The sequence below is a fragment of the Hyperolius riggenbachi genome, chromosome 3 (genome assembly GCF_040937935.1).
Source record: "Hyperolius riggenbachi isolate aHypRig1 chromosome 3, aHypRig1.pri, whole genome shotgun sequence".
Lineage (NCBI taxonomy): Eukaryota > Metazoa > Chordata > Amphibia > Anura > Hyperoliidae > Hyperolius > Hyperolius riggenbachi.
Window position 1 is genome coordinate 100941741 of NC_090648.1, and position 21621 is coordinate 100963361.

The 21621-nt window shown below is 46.8% G+C and overlaps 1 long non-coding RNA gene across 1 annotated transcript in view; it reads right to left on the bottom strand.

Moving 5' to 3' along the window:
* Positions 1-272: 272 nt before the first annotated feature.
* LOC137561072 (uncharacterized) overlaps positions 273-21621 on the bottom strand; it is a 34499-nt gene continuing 13150 nt past the window's right edge. The window contains exons 2-3 of the long non-coding RNA XR_011029864.1: positions 6981-7035; positions 273-466 (exon numbers count right to left, since the gene is read on the bottom strand). This is a non-coding gene — a long non-coding RNA (uncharacterized lncRNA). The remainder of the gene's footprint in view (positions 467-6980; positions 7036-21621) is intronic.

Here is a 21621-nt window from a genome sequence, read left to right on the forward strand (position 1 = left end):
AGCGATCAGCCTGGAGGAAGCCCCAGGTATGTATCATTTATTTTGACCCCCACCTCTCAGGTTCCCTTTAAGTATAATTAAGTGCAACGACACTTTAACACAGATGGCACTGAAACCATTGCCTTAGGAGAAAAAGCTTGCTTTTGTATGAAGAACATGGCCACAAAACCATCTTCTTGCAGGCGGATTGTTCTTGTCTGACTGTCAACTGGGATTTATTGGCAACATAAATCAAGTTTGAACAAGGAATTATATAAAAGCACAATAATCATATGGTGTGTATGCTGAATGGTGAAGACACAGGGTGTCCCAGCTCACCAGCGTAAGTTCGGATCATATTCATTATTTTCCAGTAATATATTCATGATGAACTATGGATTTTTGCTGCGTTTGGGATAATGCGTTTTTATGCTCATAAACATCTAATGATGATGTTGATTTGATGCCTTCTCCTGCATATCACTTCCTGTAATAATAATTAAGGAACACAAGATATAAAAAATAATGAGCTTCTAGTTTTCACGACAATTGCAAAAAAAACTGTTATTACTGAAATGATGGAAGCACCATAATCATCTGATGTACATATGGATATGCAATTAACTTTTTCTCATGAGTTTTCTCCTAGGAGATAATTTTTCATCTTCTCTTTTAAATACCTTTTTAACACTTTGCAATTGAAAATGTATCAAAAAGTAGGTGGAAAAGAACTATCAACATTATTCGGAGTATTTTCTTGCTTGCTGGTGGCGAAAATAGCACCAAGGAGAACATTAAGGCTGGTTTCACAGTGGGAGAGTAAAGTCCCACGCTACAGCAGCCAGAAACGCAGCCTAACTCACAGCACTGTAAAATCAATGTGCTGTTCACAGTGCCCACGTTGCATTAGGGTATAACGCTGCACGTTAAATGAAAGTGCAGCATGCTGTACGTTATACCCCTATAGAGCTGCGTTAGATTGTTTGCACATGCTCAGTGACTAGCCACATGGCTAATTATAATTCACTGCACTGTGGTGACTTGTGGTGGGACTCGTAGTGTTGTCCGGATCATGAACGAATCGTTCATTTGATCCGGATCTTTTTTGTGAGTCGAATCATCCGGATCATCACAATGAAAGATTCGGTTCACAGTGGATGTCTGTGTGGAAGAAACAGGAACATACACAATGTACAGTGCAGGGAAAGTCCTGTCCTGCTAGTCATTTCACCCAGTCTGTTTCCCTAGTAAAATGATTCAAATGATTTGGTTCAAAGATCCGGATCTTTTCAATGATCCGATTCGAATGATCCGAATCCTTAAAAAGATCCGGACTTCCCATCACTATCCTGGAGCGACTGCTTTGAGAGCCGCATAACGCGGCTCAATCTGACGTCCAACTTCAATACCACCACGCATTGCGTTAGGGGCACATTATGCGACCTTAACGTCCCCTAAAACGCAACGTCTTGGTGTGAAAGTAGCCTTAGGATACAAAGGTAATTGCCACGGTATGTTGTAACTATCACTTGGAATGACCAGGATTTGCCCCGAGTGGGATTAGGACAGGGCTGGGCAAACTTTTTGCCTCCCCAGGCTGCGGACCAGGGACCGCATTCCTCTCCTCTTTTCCTCCCTCCCTGCTGAGTTGCGAGAGGGCTTAATGGATGCCTTAGCTCAAAATTAAATTAAACACTGGTGGAGAAGGCATATTTAGTGGGCTCTCCTCATGCCCACCACTCCCTACCGTTCTCCTCCGTCCCCCTTCAGTACAGCCTACCGACCCTCCGAACTTATCTCCTGTTTGGGGTAGTCACAGCTGACTGCGCAGGTGCTGCCCGGCGATGCATGTCCTTGTTCGCACGCCTGCGGCTGAGAGTGATCTCCGCAGGCACACTACGTAGTTGCGACGTCACAACGACATAGTGCACCTGCGCAGTCAGCCTTGACTACCTCAACCAGGAAGTAAGTTTGGGGTCGGTAGCCTGTACCGGAGGAGGACAGAGAAGAATGGGGGGAGCAGTTGGCATGAGGAAAGCCCACTAAACATGCCTGCTCCCCAGTTTTTAATGTAATTTTGAGCTAAGGTATCCTTTAAAGAGAAACTCCGACCAAGAATTGAACTTTATCCCACTTAGTAGCTGATACCCCCTTTTACATGAGAAATCTATTCCTTTTCACAAACAGACCATCTGGGGGCGCTGTATGACTGATATTGTGGTGAAACCCCTCCCCCAAGAAACTCTTGAGTATGTACTCTTGGCAGTTTCCTGTCTGTGAACCTTGCTGCATTGTGGGAAATAGCTGTTTACAGCTGTTTTCAACTGCCAAAAAAGCATGCAGCAGCTACATCACCTGCCCACAGTAAAAATGTTACCATGTAATAAATGTCAGAATGTAAATCAGGAATTTAAAAGATTTTACAATGGGCAAACACTGACTAAATCATTTATACATAATTATTGTAAAAATGAAGCACTTTTTTATTACATTATTTTCACTGGAGTTCCTCTTTAAGCAAGAGGTTAACTCACCTAGTCACTGCTTCTAGCATTGGGTTTCCATGGCCATAGCGGCATCATGTGACACACTGTCAGGACTTACCAGCGTGTAACACCCTGAATCACGTGATTCAGTTGGCTTCGTGGTAGGGCCGGTTCTGGGTAGAACATCGATAATCACACTTTACCAATATTTTAAGTATTAGCTTCCCCTTGCTCCCAGCTGATCTGCTATTCTAGCTGCAGGCAACCAATTTTTTGTGCCTTGAATGTTGTCCTGTACTACTTCTTTGTTGTTTGTACTTAGATATTGTTTCAATAAAATTGCTGTATTTTTGAATGTACCCGAAATTATAGGTGTTTATAGCTTTTGCAGTGGCATAACTAAGGAGCTGTTCGCCCTGATTTACATTGGGGCCCCCCAAGCACTAGATACGTAGCAATTGATACAGCACACCAAAACCTGCCAATGGCAAATACAGTGTCAGAGGTGCAAGAAGGGGATGGGGAACAGTTTGTTAATCATTACCACCAGGGCCGTGCAGAGGGTCCTTAAGTGGGGGGTGCTCAAATTTTAAAAAAGGGGCCTGGCAATGCCTTCCTCCGCATGCCCCCCCCCTTCCTCGTTTCTGGCTAGGGGGGTATTGATTGCCATGCTGCTGAATGCAGATGATGGGTGCCATGTGAGTTCTGGGTGTAAGTACTGAGTGTCATGTGGGTTCTGGCTATGGTTGGGTATCGAGTGTCATGTGGGTGTTGATTGCAAGAACTTAGTGCCATGTAAGATCTGGGTGCATGTACTGGATGTCATGTGGGTGCTGGGTGCAGGTACCGGGAGTGACATGGGTGCGAATACTTGGCGTCATGCATGTACTGGGTGCTGGTTATGGGTGGGCTTTGGGCATCACATGGGTTTTGAATGCAGGTACTTTGGGTGCGGGTACGGGTTAAGTGGATACTTGGTGCAGATAGTGGGTGCCATGTGGAAGCTGTGTGCAGGTGTGAGTACTAGGTGCAATTTTATGCCTGGGTGCAGATACTTGGTGTCATGTGAGTGTGAGATCTGGGTGCCAGCTAGGAGGGGAATGGGTGGCTGATGGGAAATGTAGAGGTCAGTGTGGGTGCTGCAGGAAGGGGCGGGGCCATGCAGAGGATCCTCAAGGGTGTGGTGCTCAAATTTGAAATCGATAAATCATGCTAAATTGTGTATGTAATACTCCCTCTCCAGAAAGCATAAGGCAGTCTTAACCCCCCCCCCCTCCACCCACACACACACACACACACCTTTAAAGCAGTATCAGGCAGACTTTGTGTCTCCTTCCAACTCTTTTGGTGCTACCACCCTCAAATCAGCAGTGATAGGTGCCCACTGTTAGTGCGTTAGAGTAGGCACAGTGAAGCCCACTGTGGAGGCACAGACTCCCCTTTCATTACTGGGACCTCTGTCCCTTTTGAGCAGCACCCAAGCCTCTTTTCAGGCAAAGAAGTGGTTACCAATATGCAGTGGTTGCTAAGCATTAGTAGATGCAAAACTGCAGTAAGTGCCAAGGTGCAGTGGGTGCCCAGGTGCAGTAGATGGTGAGACGCAAAGGTTCACTTTGTGGTAAGTTGCAGTGAGTGCAGTGAGTTGCAGTGGGTGCCATGCGAGTGCTAATTGGTACAGGGAGCCATGTGAGTGTTGGACATGAGTGAGTAGGGAGTGCCATGTGTGGTCTGGATGTGTGCCATGGGAGAGTACTGAGTCTCATATGGGTTCGGACCAAGGATGGGTACTGGGTGCTATTTGGGTGCTGGCCATGGACGGGTACTAGGTGCATATAATGGCTTTGGAATTTGGTGATGTGTGAGTACTGTGCCATGTGGGTGTTGATTATGGGGGTATGTGGGTCTTAGGTGCAAATACTGAGTGCCAAGTGGGTACTGGGAGTGAGTACATGGTGACATATGGGTGATGGGTGATGGCTAGTGGGGTATTTGTTGTCATGTGGGTGCTAAAGGCAGATGCTGGGTGCCATGTGGGTTCTGGGTGCTGGCACAGGGTGTCATGTGGATTCTGGCTGCATGGGTGTGTATCAACCATCATGTAGGTGATGATTGCAGGTATTCAGTCCCTTTTGAGTTCTGGGTGCAAGTACTGGATGTCATATGTGAGTGCTTGCTGTAGGTGCTGGGCACCAAGTGGAGGCTTAGTGCAACTGGAACTACTGCAGATGAAACATGTGGGTGTTGGGTGCAGGTACTGGGTATCACATAGGTGCAAATACTTGGAGCCATGCCTGCACTGGGTGCTAGCTCTGGGTGGGTGTTGTGTGTCACGTGGGTTCTGAGTGCAGGTAATTCGGGTGCTATTACTGGTTATGTGAGTGGGTGCCATGTGGAGGCTGTGTGCAGGTGTGAGTAGTGAGTGACATGTCAGAGCTGGGTGCAAGTACTGTGCCATGTAGGTGTAAGTACTGGGTGCCAGCTATAGGGTGAAGGGGTGCAGGTATTGGGTGTCATGTGGCTATTTGATGCAAGTACTAAGTGCCATATTGTGGCCGGATGTGAGTATTGGGTGCAAGGTGCTTGGTGCAAGTACTGGGTGCTTGCTATAGTGGGGGTTACTGGTTGAGTGTAATGTGGGTGCTGAATATTGGTGGGATTGTTGTGGGTGCAGGGGGTGGGAGGTCACTGTGGGTACTGCTATGAATGGCATAGTTGCTGCTACGGGAGGTCGAGGTCAGTGTGGTTGATGGGGGAAGGTGTGGGTGTTAGGGGAAGGGTAGGCCACTGTGGGTGCTGGGAGAAGTCAGTGTGGTTACTGGAGGAGGGAGTGGATGTTGGGTGTTGGGAGAAGCCACTGTGGGCGCTGGAAATGGGGGAGGTCACTGTAGGTGCTGCTTTTGGGATGGGAGGTCCCTGTGGGTGCTGCAGGGAACAGGAGGGTAGCCACTGGGGGGAGGGAAACATCACTGTGGGTGCTGGGGAGGGATAGGTCAGTGTGGGTGCTGGGATAGGCAGGATCACTGCTAGAGCTGGGGAGGGAGAGGTCACTGTGGGTGCTAGGTGGAGGGAGAGGTCACTGTGGGTGCTGGGGGAGGGAGAGGTCACTGTGGGTCCTAAGTGGAGGGAGAGATCACTGTGGGTGCTGGGGGAGGGAGTGGTCACTGTGGGTGCTGGGGGAGGGAGAGGTCACTGTGGGTGCTGGGGGAGGGAGAGGTCACTGTGGGTCCTAGGTGGAGCGAGAGATCACTGTGGGTGCTAGGTGGAGGGAGAGATCACTGTGGGTGCTAGGTGGAGGGAGAGATCACTGTGGGTGCTGGGGGAGGGAGAGGCCACTGTGGGTCCTAGGTGGAGGGAGAGATCACTGTGGGTGCTAGGTGGAGGGAGAGATCACTGTGGGTGCTGGGGGAGGGAGAGGTCACTGTGGGTCCTAGGTGGAGGGAAAGATCACTGTGGGTGCTAGGTGGAGGGAGAGGTCACTGTGGGTGCTGGGGGAGGGAGAGGTCACTGTGGGTGCTGGGGGAGGGAGAGGTCACTGTGGGTCCCAGGTGGAGGGAGAGGTCACTGTGGGTGCTAGATGGAGGGAGAGGTCACTGTGGGTGCTAGGTGGAGGGAGAGGTCACTGTGGGTGCTAGGTGGAGGGAGAGGTCACTATGGGTCCCAGGTGGAGGGAGAGGTCACTGTGGGTGCTGGGTAAGAGAGGTCACTGTGGGTGCTAGGTGGAGGGAGAGGTCACTGTGGGTGCTGGGTAAGAGAGGTCACTGTGGGTGCTGGGTGGAGGGAGAGGTCACTGTGGGTGCTGGGTAGGGAGAAGTCACTGTGGGTGCTGGGTAGGAGAGGTCACTGTGGGTGCTGGGTGAAGGGAGATGTCACTGTGGGTACTGGGTAGGGAGAGGTCAGTATGGGTCCTAGGTGGAGGGAGAGGTCACTGTGAGTGCTAGGGGAGGGAGTGGTCACTGTGGGTACTAGGTGGAGGGAGAGGTCCCTGTGAGTGCTAGGGGAGGGAGTGGTCACTGGGTACTAGGTGGAGGGAGAGGTCACTATGGGTGCTGGGGGAGGTAGAGGTCAGTATGGGTCCTAGGTGGAGGGAGAGGTCAGTATGCCACACTAGGATTCCTGTCTGGGCCTCTTCACTTGAAAGTGTCCCAGGCGGGGGTGGAGATTCCCGTGGGTGGGCGGGGCTTATCACGGTTGGGGCGGAGCTTATTTTGCACGTCGAGAGGGGCCTTTTTTGAGGATTATAAAAAGGGGGTGCCTGGGCACCCAGAGCACTCCCCTGTGCACGTGCCTGATTACCACTATTAAAAGTATCTATAGAATTGATTATTATGAGCACAAGACCAATAGAGAGCTAATACTGAAGTTGAGGGAGGGCCCTTCGGGGGCCCCTCTGTCCCAAGGACCCCGATGCGGTCGCAACCTCTGCACCCCCTATTGCTACGCCCCTGAGCTTTTGGATACATATGTATGGGGGAAACCAGCATGTCCCACTGAGGATATTATCTTCACTTTCCATACCTGAGGCTCCAGTGCTCTCTCCATCATTTGTTACCAAGGCGACTTTCCTTTTGATCTAAAAAGATTAGAGGTAATTACTCACTGCACAGATTAAAAAAAAAATGCCTAATAGATGATATAGTTACACAGGTTGAAAAAAAAAGACACCTTTCATAGTATTAAAATATTCCCAATGCAGGCGTAAAATGAACCTTCTATGAATAACAAGTCAAAATAAACAAGATTGTCTCACCCCCTCCCCTTCCTTTGGTATACATGAAACTGATAAGATCCCCTGCCTTGTTATTATTACTATAAGCTGCCTTGAAGTCATCCTGCGGAGTCACAATTAGTCACAGCCATGATATCACTCTAAGCAAAGGCACAATATCCTAGTATTAAATGGAATGATGATGTCAATAAAGGGGGAGGCAGTTGATATATTGGAGTCACAATGGGGCCTATGAATTATGTCACTGGATTGTTAGCCCCGTGGTCTAAACAACGTTGCCTTGCCAGGATCTGTTTCCCTTGTTCAGCATTAAGTCCATTAAATAAGAATAACACATAAATAATAATACAATGGTCCACTCAGCTCTCCCTGGGGACCACTCAGCAGAATGCGATGAGAGGCCGCGTTACTGCGACGTCGGCTGATTGATAGGTGGAACTGGCCATTAATCCAGGGATCAGCTCTTCGGAAATCAATTAGGAGAAGAGGGCTGAGCGGTGCAGGGAGAGAAGAGAAAAAGGCTCCGCGGGTCTCTCGGGGACGTCCGCTATGTGCAACCTTGCAGAAAGGGGTTAATGTAGTTAGGTGACCAGGCAGAATAAGTTAATGAAAGGACAGTAACTAACTCTACAGAGCTGCCAGGGAGGTGATAGATGTCAACTCTGGGCACTGGTCTCAGCATACTAGGTGAAGCAAAGTGACTAAGGGCCTGATTCACAAAGCCTTTCTGTTAAATTATCTCACCTTATTATTTTTTTTTTCTCAATTCAAGCTTTATTGAAGAAACATTAAATGACATTAGTATAAACATCAGAAGTGAAAAGGTACATTATGATGAAACATCATACATAATTATACGTTATGCTTCCTTTTACAAGATACCTATATGGACAGATCAACATTTCAGCAGTAGAATACAACAATATTATTCAAGTAGTCAGTTAGAAAGCTCAATGGAAAACACTAACAACACTTTGGGGTTATAACGGTAACTTTTAGAGATATCCATGCGACCGCGAGAAAAAAATGAAAGAAAGGAAGATGGGTAGGTATCAGAAGGGTGCGTTTCCGGCTCAAGAAGTCATGATATTTTTATAAATATCCGAACATTGGAAATCAAACCACCGCAGCCAGGTCATAGAATGCTTTTCAGATTGATCATTTGCGATATGGATCAAATTCTCCATGGCTTCAATTGCCGCTAATTTCTCAAACCAATCTTTGATTGTGGGAGGTGTGGTGAATTTCCACTTAATAGGGATCATGGCTCTAGCCGCATTGATCATGTGAAGGACCAAGGATCTTTTATATGACTTGATGGAATCCATCGTGTTGTGTAGCAAATATGAACCTGGGGAGAATTCGATCCTCTCGCATGATACCTTTTCCACAATTTGGTGGACTTGTGCCCAAAAAGAGTTCAGTAGTGGACATGACCAGAAAATATGAGTAATGTTACCCCCTGTAGAGCCACATCTCCAACATGCATCTGGCGTGGACGGATGTATTTTATGGAGAATGGTCGGTGTTCTGTACCACCTAGACATGATTTTATAGCCCAATTCCTGCATGTTAACATTTAATGTACCTTTGTGGTTAAAAATAAGTATCTTAACCCATTGATCTTCATCCAATGAGAGTCCCAGGTCTTCCTCCCACTACCTCTGATATTTTGGTTTGTCATTTTTTGGGGGGGGGGGGGGGGGGGCAATAACAGCATCTTGTATAGTACTGAGATCAGATGTCTGGGAGTTTCTGTTGTAAGAATTAAATCTTCAAATTGAGTGAAAGGCTTCTTCCAGTCAAATCTATGTTTCAGGGAATTTAAAAAGTGTCTAATCTGGAAGTATTGCCAAAAGTTTAGTGAAACATCTTCCCTCATGGCATTTATGTCAGACAGGGTTTTCACCGAGCCATCTGTGATAAAATCTTTTACTCTTGGAATTTTATTGTTTGGCCAGTTTTGAAGAAAGGGAATATCAGAGGAAGGGGTGAAGGAGGGATTTCCGTAAAGTGGAGTCAACTTGCTTGGGAATGAGGACAATCCCAAAGAGGGAAGGTTGCGTCTCATTGTTTTTAATGTTGCTACTAAAAGAGGGTTCGTCCAAGATTTCTGTTCGGCACCTGATACATCTGCCCAACCTAGAACTTGCGCTCCTCTGCCAGCTGTCTCTTGTTCAATTAATACCCATTTTTTAGGGTTCTTACTGCTTGCCCATTCAACAATTTTGCATAATTGAGAGGCTACATGGTATGTATGTAGATCCGGCAAGGCCGTGCCTCCACTCTCTTTAGGTAGTGAGAGGAGGGATCTTTTAATCCTAGGGGGTTTGTTTCCCCAGATGAATTTGTTGATGCATTTTTGGAGGTCGCGTATATATGACGCTGGGAGTGCAATTGGAAGGCATTGACTGATGTATAGGAACCGCGGTAGCAGGTTCATTTTAACTGCGGCCATTCGACCGAACCAGGTTAAGCTTTTCATTTGTCCCCATTGAGTTAGGTCAGCCTCCAACGCAGTTCCTATCGCCCCCAAATTTTTTTTAAACAAGTCGCTTCAATTTTGTGTTATGTTTATCCCCAGATAATGTAGTTGGTCAGATGTCCATGTAAAAGAAAATTTCTTTTTGCATAAATTTACAGTGGAGGGGTCTAATGATAGATTAAGGGCTTGCGACTTATGAATGTTTATCTTTAGGTTTGAGATATACCCAAATTCGTCAAATCTTTTGATTAGGCTTGTGAGTGACGCTACGGGATCCTGTAAATAGAATAAGAGGTCGTCCGCAAAAGCTGCGACTACATGATAGGACGAGCCTGTCTGGATTCCCCTAATCTTTCTGTCCTGCCTTACTGCATTCAAGAAGGGTTCCAATGTAAGAATGTATATGATCGGGGATAAGGGACATCCCTGTCTCGTCCCATTCTTGATATGCAGGCTTTTGGAGAGGCAACCATTAGCTTTTACCTGTGCCGAGGGGTTCGAATAAAGCAACTCAATCTGTTGTCTCATAAATGGTCCCAGGCCAAGATTTAACAGGGTGGCGCGTATATAATCCCACGCCACCCTGTCAAAGGCTTTTTCCGCATCTGTGGATACAATAAAAGCTTTGATGTTTTGTTTTTTGGTATATGCCATTACTCCAATTGTCCTCATTACGTTATCTTTTGCCTCTCTTCCTGGGACAAACCCTGCTTGATCGTTCTCAATAAGGCCCGGGATGAAGGGGAGTAATCTGTTTGCTAACATCTTAGCCAAGATTTTGGCGTCCAAGTTTAGCAGTGAGATTGGGCGATAGTTAGAGCATTGTTGTGGGTCTTTCCCTGGTTTGGGGATCACTGCTATGTGGGCAGAGAGAAATTGTTGGGAGAGAGTGGAAGTAGGAGAAACTGCGTTGAAGGCTGAGACAAATGGGGTTGCTAGGATTTGTTTAAAAGCTTTAAAGTATTGGGCAGTGAACCCGTCAGGGCCGGGAGATTTTCCAGGTTTTAACGCTTTGACTGCTAGACGAAACTCATCCTCCGTAAAGGGTGCCTCCATATCCTCTTTCTCAGATTGTGTCATAGGAAGGGGTTTCCCGTATTTCTGGAGAAATTCTGTTATTTTTCGTTTGTCTACCTGTTTTGTCCGAGGGATATGAGGAAGAGTGTGGCATGGGTGGCAAATTATATAATGAATTGTAATATTTCTTGAATTCCTCTACGATATCCTCTGATTTAACCAGCTTTCTTTAGTTACCGTCAACAATGGAGGAAATCTGTGAGCATAATACTTTTTCCTTAAGAGATTTTGCCAAGTATCTTCCGCTTTTATTACCCATCTCATAAAATATTTTCCTCCCTGCCATAATCTTCCGTTTAGCATCTGTGAGTAATAGTGATTGCAGTTGTGCTCTACGTAAAGATAGTTCCTCCAGTGTTTGGGCAGCCAAGGATTGCTTGTGCATGCTTTCAAGCTTATTAATATCTGTGGTCAATTTAAGGATGCCTTCTTCCCTCTCTCTTTTAAGTTTCGCACCCATCTGGATGAACTGCCCTCTGATTACAGCAAAGTCAAGGCAATGGGTGCATGATCAGAGATCGAGATGTTGCCTATCTTAGAGTCCCAGATCAACGACAGATCCCGCTGCGCCACAAAAAGATAGTCAATTCGCGAATATTTATTGTGAAGGGTTGAATAGTAAGTATAGTCTTTGTCCCTAGGATGGGCTATGCGCCAAGGATCCATTAACGTTAAATTTTGCAGACTAGTTTTAATAGCTTTCAAGGATTTATATGATAAAGCCGAGGAGCCGTTAGAGCAGTCTAATAAGGGATGAATGGGAACATTAAAGTCTCCTCCCACGACCAGGATCCCCTGAGAGAAACTCAACAGTTTCTGCAGTGTGGAGGTAATAAATGTGACTTGATGTTTGTTTGGTGCATATATCGTGGCCATCGTGATCTGTCGTTCACCCATCCTTCCCTTAACAAACAGAAAGCGACCGTCCGGATCTCTTTCAGTGTCTTCTATCTTGAAGGCAAGGTCCCTGTGTAGGAAAATGGATACACCCTTTGTCTTGGACGAATCTGTTGTGGCGTGAAAGGCCAGTGGGTATCTAGAATCAAATCTGGTAGGCATATGTGTTGATCTCAAATGTGTCTCTTGCAGAAAAGCAATTTGAGCTTGTTCTTTGCATAAAAAATTAAAGACTGTGGATCTTTTTTCTGGCACATTTATGCCGTTGACATTGAAAGAGATAATCTTTAGTGTTAAAGGCCCTGTCGAAGTGTGTATGTTCCTTTCCTTCAATGGTGTTTTTTTTGGCTGTTGTTTTGCCATCTTGTGGTACTCAGGGCTATAATATCTAGCTAGACTTCCACCTGAAAAAGTGTAGTATAGGAGGTCAAGAGGAAGGAGGGGGGGGGGGGGGAGGAGAGAAAGGGTGAGTATGTAAAAGAAAGCAATTAACTTAGATAATTGTCGCATGGATAAATCTGTTCACTTCTAAAATACCTTATAAATCTAACGACTACTGAAAGAACACGCCCACGTAGACACAATATGGCTTTTTGTGTCTACCCACAATGTGGGATCAGAATAATCGGTGTATGTATTAATACACTGAATGGGGAGCGTGTGGCGCTAGCAATGAAATTAGATAATTGTATATATATGAAATATATAAAATGTATTGATATGGATAACAATAGAGTGTGAGATAGCTACTCTATCCGCCCGTATGTAAAACCTTGATTTAGTTTTCCAGCCACCCATCTTCATGGACTTAAATTTGTCACCTAGTGAGGGTAGTTCTTCCTTTCAATATTTCGTAGGTCAATGTTCATCGACTCATATTATGGTGCAGAATTGATTCAAACTTACTTAAGTAATATAATAAAATGAACCTCTAAGACCTCGGGAATTTTTGCTGTAGTGCTATAGCTAGTAATGCTCCCTATTTTGTATCTAATCATCGCTAGAGAAAAACTTTCTTATTCATTTCCTATTAACTTAACATAACCTCACATTATCAACACTTTCGGTGTTCTATTATAAGAAAAAGATAAATCAAACTATTATGCCCGTAGAGGTTGGCTTTTGTAGGGTAGAGTCAGACTGTAAGAGAAGAAAAAACATGAACCGCAATCATACTTCCCTCTAGAAGTCTGGGGTTTATTAGAAGAGTCAAGATTCTTACTTGTTCCGTAAACACACGACAAACCGCTCCAATTATGTGTTGCTAGATTCCGAGTTCAGTCTCTGGGAGCCAACTCAGGTGTTGTAGATTGGTGACAGGTTCCATGGGATCGAGATGATTTGCGAATGGCCAGGGTCTCAAGTCAACTAATTCCTGAAGTATTAGTGTATTCAGTCCTCTTCAGAGGAGTCTTGTGCAGAGGTCTTTGCCTGTGACTTCTTTCTGTTGTCGGCCAACGAGCCTATGTTTTCACTTTCCGCGCCTTCATCCTCTTCTGCTTGAGTATTAGCTTTGGTGTTCTTATTCAGCATCGCATTAAGATTGCTTAAATCGTCATCCCAGTCTGGTAGATTAACAGTCGGTATATTCAGTTCTCTACAGAAATCTGCAAGGCCCGATATGGAGCGTAAAATGATCAGTTTCCCTCCCATCTGGACTGCCAAGGCAAATGGAAACCGCCATCTGTATTGATAACCTTTATCGGTCAACGCTGATAGAAGAGGCTTCATCACTCGTCTTTTGGCAAGGGTGATCGGGGATAAGTCCTGATAGAGTTGTATAGGAACATCGTTAAAGAGGATCGCATCTTGGTTCCTGGCTGCACTTGTTATTTCCTCCTTCAGTGTAAAGGACTCTAAACAGCAGATTACGTCCCTTGCTCTTTCTCCTTCTAACGCCCTGAGTCTCAAGGCCCTGTGTGCTCTCACAAAACCAACATGTGCGTCATGAGGACGATCTAGAAGATCATTAAAGATGGCGGCCAGGGCCTTAGTTAAACCCTCTTGCGTCACCGATTCCGGTAACCCCTTCACCCGCAAGTTACATCTTCTGCCTCGATTGTCGAGGTCTTCTAGCTTTCTCGCGTGTTCATCTAGTCTCCCCTTGTGTTTCACTGATTTAAGCTGTAGTGTTTTCAGCTGCGAGTCCCTCCTCTCACCCGCTGCCTCCATCGTGTGTATTTTGAGGCCTATATTCGCTACATCATTTCTCACCTCTGCTATGGCGTTGTGGAAGGAGGCTTTTATATCCTCGGCCATGGCGTGCATATCAGCCAGTGTGGGTGATTTGAGCTGCTTGTCAGATGTTTTCACAGGCGGGGAGGACTCCGGGGAGGATCGGGTGGATGCGGTGTCTTTAGTGGGCGCCATCTTGGCTGATTGCGAGCGGAGTGTGTGTGACCGAAACAACTCCGGAACGGATTGTCCTGCCTTGGCTTGGGTATGTTTAGTGGTTGCCCGTGATGATTTCTGTCGTCTGGGAGTATGTTTGTCCATGGATAGGTGGCGGAGAAAGGCAGAAAAGTAGCTTCGGGCGGACTGTGTAGCGAGAGCTCCAAGTTAAGCAGCCATCACGTTGCAGCGCCAAACCACGCCCCCTCACCTTATTTATTAACTCACAATTTATCTCTCCTTAGTGACCATATTTTCCTTGGCTCAACCTGGGACGGAGGGTGTGCGTGTGTGTGTGTGTGTGTGTGTGTGTGTGTGTGTAGCACGCTACGCAAAAAAAGGGCGTGTCCATGATCACAGTAGGAAAATGGACGTGTCCATGACATGGTAGGGACGGAGTGAACTGTAATGTAACTCTGAGGCAGTGGGCCAGAGTTTCCTCACAAAACACAGATAGGCAAAGTGACCCTAAAGGTAATTAGGCAATGTTCCCCAGACACATAAGAAAAAGCAGTGTTCCCACAATGATGTGGTGAAATGGGAGATTTGCATCATGGATGTCAGTCCATGACATGACATGACTATTTAGTCTGTAAAGTGCTGCAGAAGATGCAAGTGCTACATAAATACATAATAATGATATGGCGGGACATTAGACTTTGACTATGGCTGGGATTGGATTGTAAGCTCCACCAAGGACATGACTACATTCTCTGTAAAGTGCTGCCTTAGATGCCACTGCTATATAAATACATAATAATATGGCAGGACATGAGATTATGACTATGGTAGGATTAGATTGCGAGCAAAATCTGCAGAAGCTGCTGATGCTACAGTATTAGCATACCATTTAATAATTATGAGCCCACAAAATGCCAAATGCTGCAACAATAACCCCAAAGTAGCAAATGCAGTCTCTATGACCATCAAATGATAACTGCAGTAACTGTTACTTCTCACACAGAAACTGCAATAACTGTTACCGTTGACAAATGAAATGCAACTACCATTACCTCTGACACATGAAATGCATCAGAAAACGATTACTCCGACTCCGCAAACGGTAAATGAGGCAAACATTACCTCATGCGGCCACAGAGTCCCATGCCTGGGACTCCCAGTGGCCAAAAGTGGGACATAACCTGGGACACATTGCAGCCTGGGACAGGGGACCCTGAACCTTGGACGTGTCCCAGGTAAAGTGGGACGTCTGGTCAGTGACTTTCCGACCGCGCACTCATAACGCGCGTTGGCAAAGTGGCAGCTGCAGGACCAGCGATGCAGATCTGCATCGCCGGCTACATGCTAATTAATCAGGAAACAGCCACTCGCGCGAGCGGCTGCTTCCTGTCAATTCACAGCGGGGGGCTCCGTGAATAGTCTGCGGGCCGCCGATCGCGGCTCGCAGGCTAAATGTAAACACAAGCGGAAATAATCCGCTTTGTTTACATTTGTACAACGCTGCTAACAGTAGCAGCGTTGTACCAGATCAGCGATCCCCGGCCAATCAGCGGCCTGGGATCGCTGTCACATGACAGGCAGGAGCCTGTTAGAGGCTGCACAGGACAGATCCGTTCCTGTGCAGCCTCCGATCTCCGGGGCAGGGAGGGAGGAGAGGGAGAGGGAGAATCCTGCGGTGGAGGGGGCTTTGAGGTGCCCCCACCCGCCAGCCACACGCAGGCAGGAGCGATCAGACCCCCCCAGCACATCATCCCCCTAGTGGGGAAAAAAGGGGGCGATCTGGTCGCTCTGCCTGGTGTGTGATCTGTGCTGGGGGCTGTAGAGCCCACCCAGCACAGATCAGCAAAATCAGCGCTGGTCCTTAAGGGGGGGTAAAGGCTGGGTCATCAAGTGGTTAAAGAAAACCTGTAACTAAGAAAACCTCCCCTAGGGGGTACTCACCTCGGGTGGGGGAAGCCTCCGGATCCTATTGAGGCTTCCCCCGTCCTCCTCGGTCCCACGGCGGTGGCGACCGAGGACGGGTGGCGAAAATCCTCCCGGAGCGGCTGGGATATAAATATTTACCCCTTCGGCTCCAGCGGGGGTGCAGTATCGGCTCTGCGCACGGAGATAGGCAGAAATAGCCGATCTCCGTCGGACCCGATGGAGATCGGCTATTTTTGCCTATCTCCGTGCGTAGGGCTGCAACAGCGCCCCTGCTGGAGCCAGGAGAGGTAAATAAATCAGCGCTTATCAGGCTTGTCGAGGGAGGATTCCAAGACTCTTTGGGGGAGCCAGCGCTGGACTGCCTGCCCCCCAGGGGAACTTTTTTTGTTACAGGTTCTCTTTAACCTGCTGAGCGGTCTGGACGAGCTCAGCTCGTCCAACACCGCCAGAGGCTGCCGCTCAGGCCCTGCTGGGCCGATTTCCGTGAAATAAAAAGCAGCACACGCAGCCGGCACTTTGCCAGCCGCGTGTGCTGCCTGATCGCCGCCGATCTGCGGCGATTCGCCGCGAGTAGCGGCGAAAGAGGGTCCCCCCAGCCGCCTGAGCCCAGCGTAGCCGGAACAAAAAGTTCCGGCCAGCGCTAAGGGCTGGATCGGAGGCGGCTGACGTCAGGATGTCGGCTGACGTCGATGACGTCACTCCGCTCGTCGCTATGGCGACGATGTAAGCAAAACAAGGAAGGCCGCTCATTGCGGCCTTCCTTGTTTATTCTGGGCGCCGGAGGCGATCGGAAGAACGCCTCCGGAGCGCCCTCTAGTGGGCTTTCATGCAGCCAACTTTCAGTTGGCTGCATGAAATAGTTTTTTTTTAATTTAAAAAAAACCCTCCTGCAGCCACCCTGGCGATTTAATCAGAACGCCAGGGTGGTTAAATGACTTAACTCATGATTTACCTCTCCTTATCTAACTAACTCATGGTTTAGCTCTCCTTAACATAACTCATGGTTTAGCTCACCATGGGCTTGATTCACTAAAACAAATAGCAAGCCTTATCAAAGTTAGCACGCCTACGCCTTATCAAAGTTAACACACCTTATCCGAGTAGCATAGCGAGCGCTACGAACCTGCAGGGGCTCAGGGCAGGACGAGTGGAGCTCTCGTCATTTCCAATTAGCAGGCGTAAGTTTGCTATGCTACTCTGATAAGGCGTGTTAACGTTGATAAGGAGTGTTAACTTTGATAAGGCTTGCTATTTCTCTTAGTGAATGAAGCCCCTTATCTATTTATCTCATGAATTATCTCTCCTTATTTGTTTATCTCATGCATTAGCACTCCTTACAGTTAAGGTGAAAAATAAGTAACCTTTGTGAATGAACCCCTAAATGTTGTCTTTTCTTATATCAAAGGAGGCTTCTACAGCTGAAGCATCCAAGTGAAAGGAGCTACTGTGCAGGGGAGGTTCCTGCTGCTTGCTTTAGTACAGGGGTGCCCAATGCATCAATCAACATCACAAAGGACTGCTGGGTTGATCTTGGTCACATATGCCAACACGAACGAGAACCCCGAAGTGGAGCGCCGGACGTAGAGCAAAACCTACAAAGTGGAGCGCAGAGCGAGTGGAGCGCGCTTCACTCACCTGTCCCTCTTCAGCTCTCCCGCACGGTCTCATCTCTATGACACGTGCAGGTATTGTCTCCCTTTCCTCCACCACAATGCAGACCTCTCCTGTGCCCCAGTGGGGGGTCCTGAAAGACAGCTGTAACTCAGTCATTTCATGCACTGGTTTCTACATCAGGGCCCCATATAGGTTCAGGAATGTTGTTGGGTAATCTGACATCGTAGGATTGGCTGCAACTAGAGTGCATACACACATCCAAATTTGATTGGCCAAGGACTGGCAGATTTGACCGCTTCCATGTGATATTAAGGCTTACCTACACAACCTGTTCATAGTATTTAAACTCTGTGTTGCTGGGAATACACGGCTCAATTATAAGCCATTAAGATGGCTCGATAGATAATTTCCGACATGTCCGATCACCGTTCGATCGTTTTGCCGCTCAATTCACCATTGAAGTTAATTGAAAAAAAAGATAAGAAAAACGAACGGAAGATAAACGAATCGAGCGGGCAAACCAATCGGCCCAGAATCGACCCAGGTATTACCAGCATTAGCCCTCATACTACACAGAGGTGGTAGAATTGGCCAATCATTGGCCAATAAAGATTGGAGGTGCTACACAGCCTAAAGCTAAGTACACACTTGTGATAAAAGTCTTTGGTAAATGAAAGATCACAGACCAATTTTACCCCCTTCCATGTAGTACGAGAGCCATACCTACACAGTCTATTCTATTGAGCTGAGTACACCCATCAGATAAAAATCTTTGCAAGATCCTCTACACAAAGATGCTGTACACATGCAATACATCAGTATCTGCAATACATCAGTATCTGCAAAATATCAGTTCCTGCAAAATGCATTCAGTCTTTTAAATGCACAATTATCAAACAACTTTTGTTGTTGAAACAAGTTGAAACAACCCAAAAAAAGTTGTTTGCTATTGTTCAAACAACTGATAAGACGCAGCTCAAGTCAATCCAACTGTTGCATTGATGTCTTATCAGTCTTATCAGTTGATTGAACAATAGCAAACAACTGTTTTTGACTGTTACAGCTTGTTTTAACAGCAAAAGTTGTTTGATAATTGTGCATTTAAAAGACTTTTGCTGAGTGTGTGTATGCGGCTTAAGATATCTGCATATCTTATAAACACCTTGTTTAACAGACATTTAAACGGTCATTATTTCTGCTTTGTTTTATAGCTTAGAGTGTGGATTTTAAATTGCAGTTGTGACAGAATGATGCAATGTTATAAAAAAAAAAACACATAAATAAAAATATGATACTCTTTTCTCCTATTCCTACTAATGTTCTATTCATTATGTCTTGTTTTTGGCTTCAGGTTTCCTTTAACGCTTCCCATATATTAATGTACAGATTCTGAGATTGAATAAATGCAGTTAAAAGGCAAAAATAATTTTAACAAAATCTTTGCAAGTCATGTGTGTTTTTTTTGAAAGGAGATGACCCCCTCTAATGGGAAATAGTCAGCTGTTGGAACAAACATTAATGTGGGTCCGTGGCAAATGTAGTGGAACATTATCAGAGGTTAATAGAGGATTAATCTGCAAGCCGGTTAGGAGAAAGTATAGTGGAGAGAATCCACGCGGTGCCCTGGGACGCAGACCATACACACAGTGTACTCCGCAGGATGGCGGCGGGGTAGGGGTTAAGCTTTGGATCTCTGGTGGGACTGGGGTAATGGAGCGATTTTCTGCAGGCCTGTGACAGTGGACACAGTTAATGCAGAGACACTCTGCAGGTCTCTATGTCTGTCCTGTGGTTTGTTGATGACAGCCGTTCCCTGGGGACAGACACTCATTTCCAGATTAGGATCTTGTCAGCGCTCTACAAGTCTGCACACCCAGGACTATTTTACTGCTGCTGCTGATGCATCTTGCGGGTTTAGACATTTAACTCACAACCTGTAAGCTTTCGTCTTAAACAAACGATCACGCAAACATCCCAGCGGATAAATGTAAGCAGGTAAAACGCAACAGTGGTGCCCATACACTGGCAGATGCCGGTCAGCAGTTTACACCATCAGATATCTCCCTATACATTCCTAGTGGTTTGGGTCACCCCGAGCTGGTTGGTTACTCTGTTGTACTGGTCCAAGCACCATCCCCATACAGCCATATCAATCCCTGCCATGTACTGATGAAGACCAAAGGTCCGAAACACTGTCTACATGTGGGGTTGATGTGGCTGTGTAATATTTAAAGCTATAGGCTTGCTATACACCAGCGGTTCTGGATGCTTGCCTGGCTTACAGGGGCGAAAAGAGATAATTTGCATATTCAGTAGTGGTGCATTGTGGGTAATATTCACTTACAGCTGAATTATTGCACATTTTCCTTAGGCCTCTTGCACACTGCAAGTGATTCCGATTCAGATTCCGCTTTTTAATCAGTTTTTTCATCCGATTCAGATTCCGATTTGCAGTTTGCTCCCTGCACACTGCAAATCGGAATCTGAATCGGATGTAAAAACTGATTAAAAAGCGGAATCTGAATCGGAATCGCTTGCAGTGTGCAAGAGGCCCTAAGAAGGCAAATCACACCAAGCACCATCAGATAGATCCCTTTCTGATCAGAGTGGGATCTATTGCTACAAGTGTACTCCTTAGAGCCACATTAATCCATGCCATACACTGATGAGGATCAACCAATCCGAAACAGTCTGTATGCCTGTTGGATTACTGCGGCTCTTTACTATTAACAAGCTGACACATCATTGCATTGCAGCGGTTCTGCAGGTGTAGTTAGCTTTTAGGCTACTTTCCCACCAGGATGTTGCGTTTTAGGGGAAGTTATGGTCACATAACGTGCCCCTAACGTAACGCCTGGTGGTGTTGGATGTGGACGTCAGAGCGAGCCGCGCTGTGCAGCTCACTCTGGCGTCCGTGATGCCGTGATGCGTACTCTTGGATGCATGCGGCATCACGTGGTCCCGCCAGCCAATCGCCGCACAGAGCGGCCGCTCCAGGAAGTAAACACTGCACGTCACAAAGTGCAGTGAATATTAATTAGCCATGTGCCTGGCCGCTCTCCCCTCCTCCCCAACATTACTGAGCATGTGCAAGCAGTCTAACGCGGCTTAGCCGTGTATAAAGTACTGCATGCAGTACGTAGTCTTGACGTCTTGTGTTACAATGTAACGCAACGTGGGCACTGTGAACAGCCCATTGATTTTTCATTACTGTGCGGTGGGCTGCGTTACAGGCTGCTCTAATGTGCACCTGTAACGTCCCACTGTGAAAGCAGCCTTAAGGATGATTTGCATATTCATCAGTGATGCATTGTGGGAGGCATCATATGCTCACTCCCAGGCCCGGATTTACCTCAGAGGAGCCTATAGACACAGATGTCCTGGCACCTTAGTCTTCATCCTTCAGGAACCTACAAACCCCATCTGAACTGCACTGCAAGTGAGCTGGCTGGCCCAGCTGTCACTTCTCCCTTACTTACCTTACCCATCACAGGTAGCTACAGGTGCCTAGAGGTAGCTAGAGGTGCCCAAAGTATACGTTAGCTAGAGGAACCTCAATATTAAAGTGTACTAGAGCTGAATCAAACAAAAAGTGTTATACATATCTGGGGCTTCCTCCAGCCCTCCTCCCCGGATAGCTTCTCCTGTGTAGACTAGCTCCGACTGACAGAAGTGACGGGACCCGGTTCCCGAAGCTGCAGGCAGCAGGGGACGGCGGCGTGGGAGTGGGGATGGGGATGGAGGAAACCCCAGGTATGTATCAAACTTTTTGTTTCATTCAGCTCTGAGTCCCTTTAAGTAGCTAGAGGTGCCCTTAACTGAAGGGAGATCTCGTCAGTGGAATGCCGTGAGCTGTGTGATTAACGTCTCATTTACACTCTCATCAGGACTCTGCATAGGAAAGGAGGGAGGGAGGTGCTCAGGGAGGGGAGAGATCCACCTTTCCATCATCAGGCGCCTGTACGCTTGTGCCTACAGTGCCTTATGGTAAATCTGGCCCTGCTCACTCCAACCTGAATAATCGCACATACCTTCTGTTTTAAGAAGGCAAACTTTTGTTTTGCAAGCGTAATGCAAAC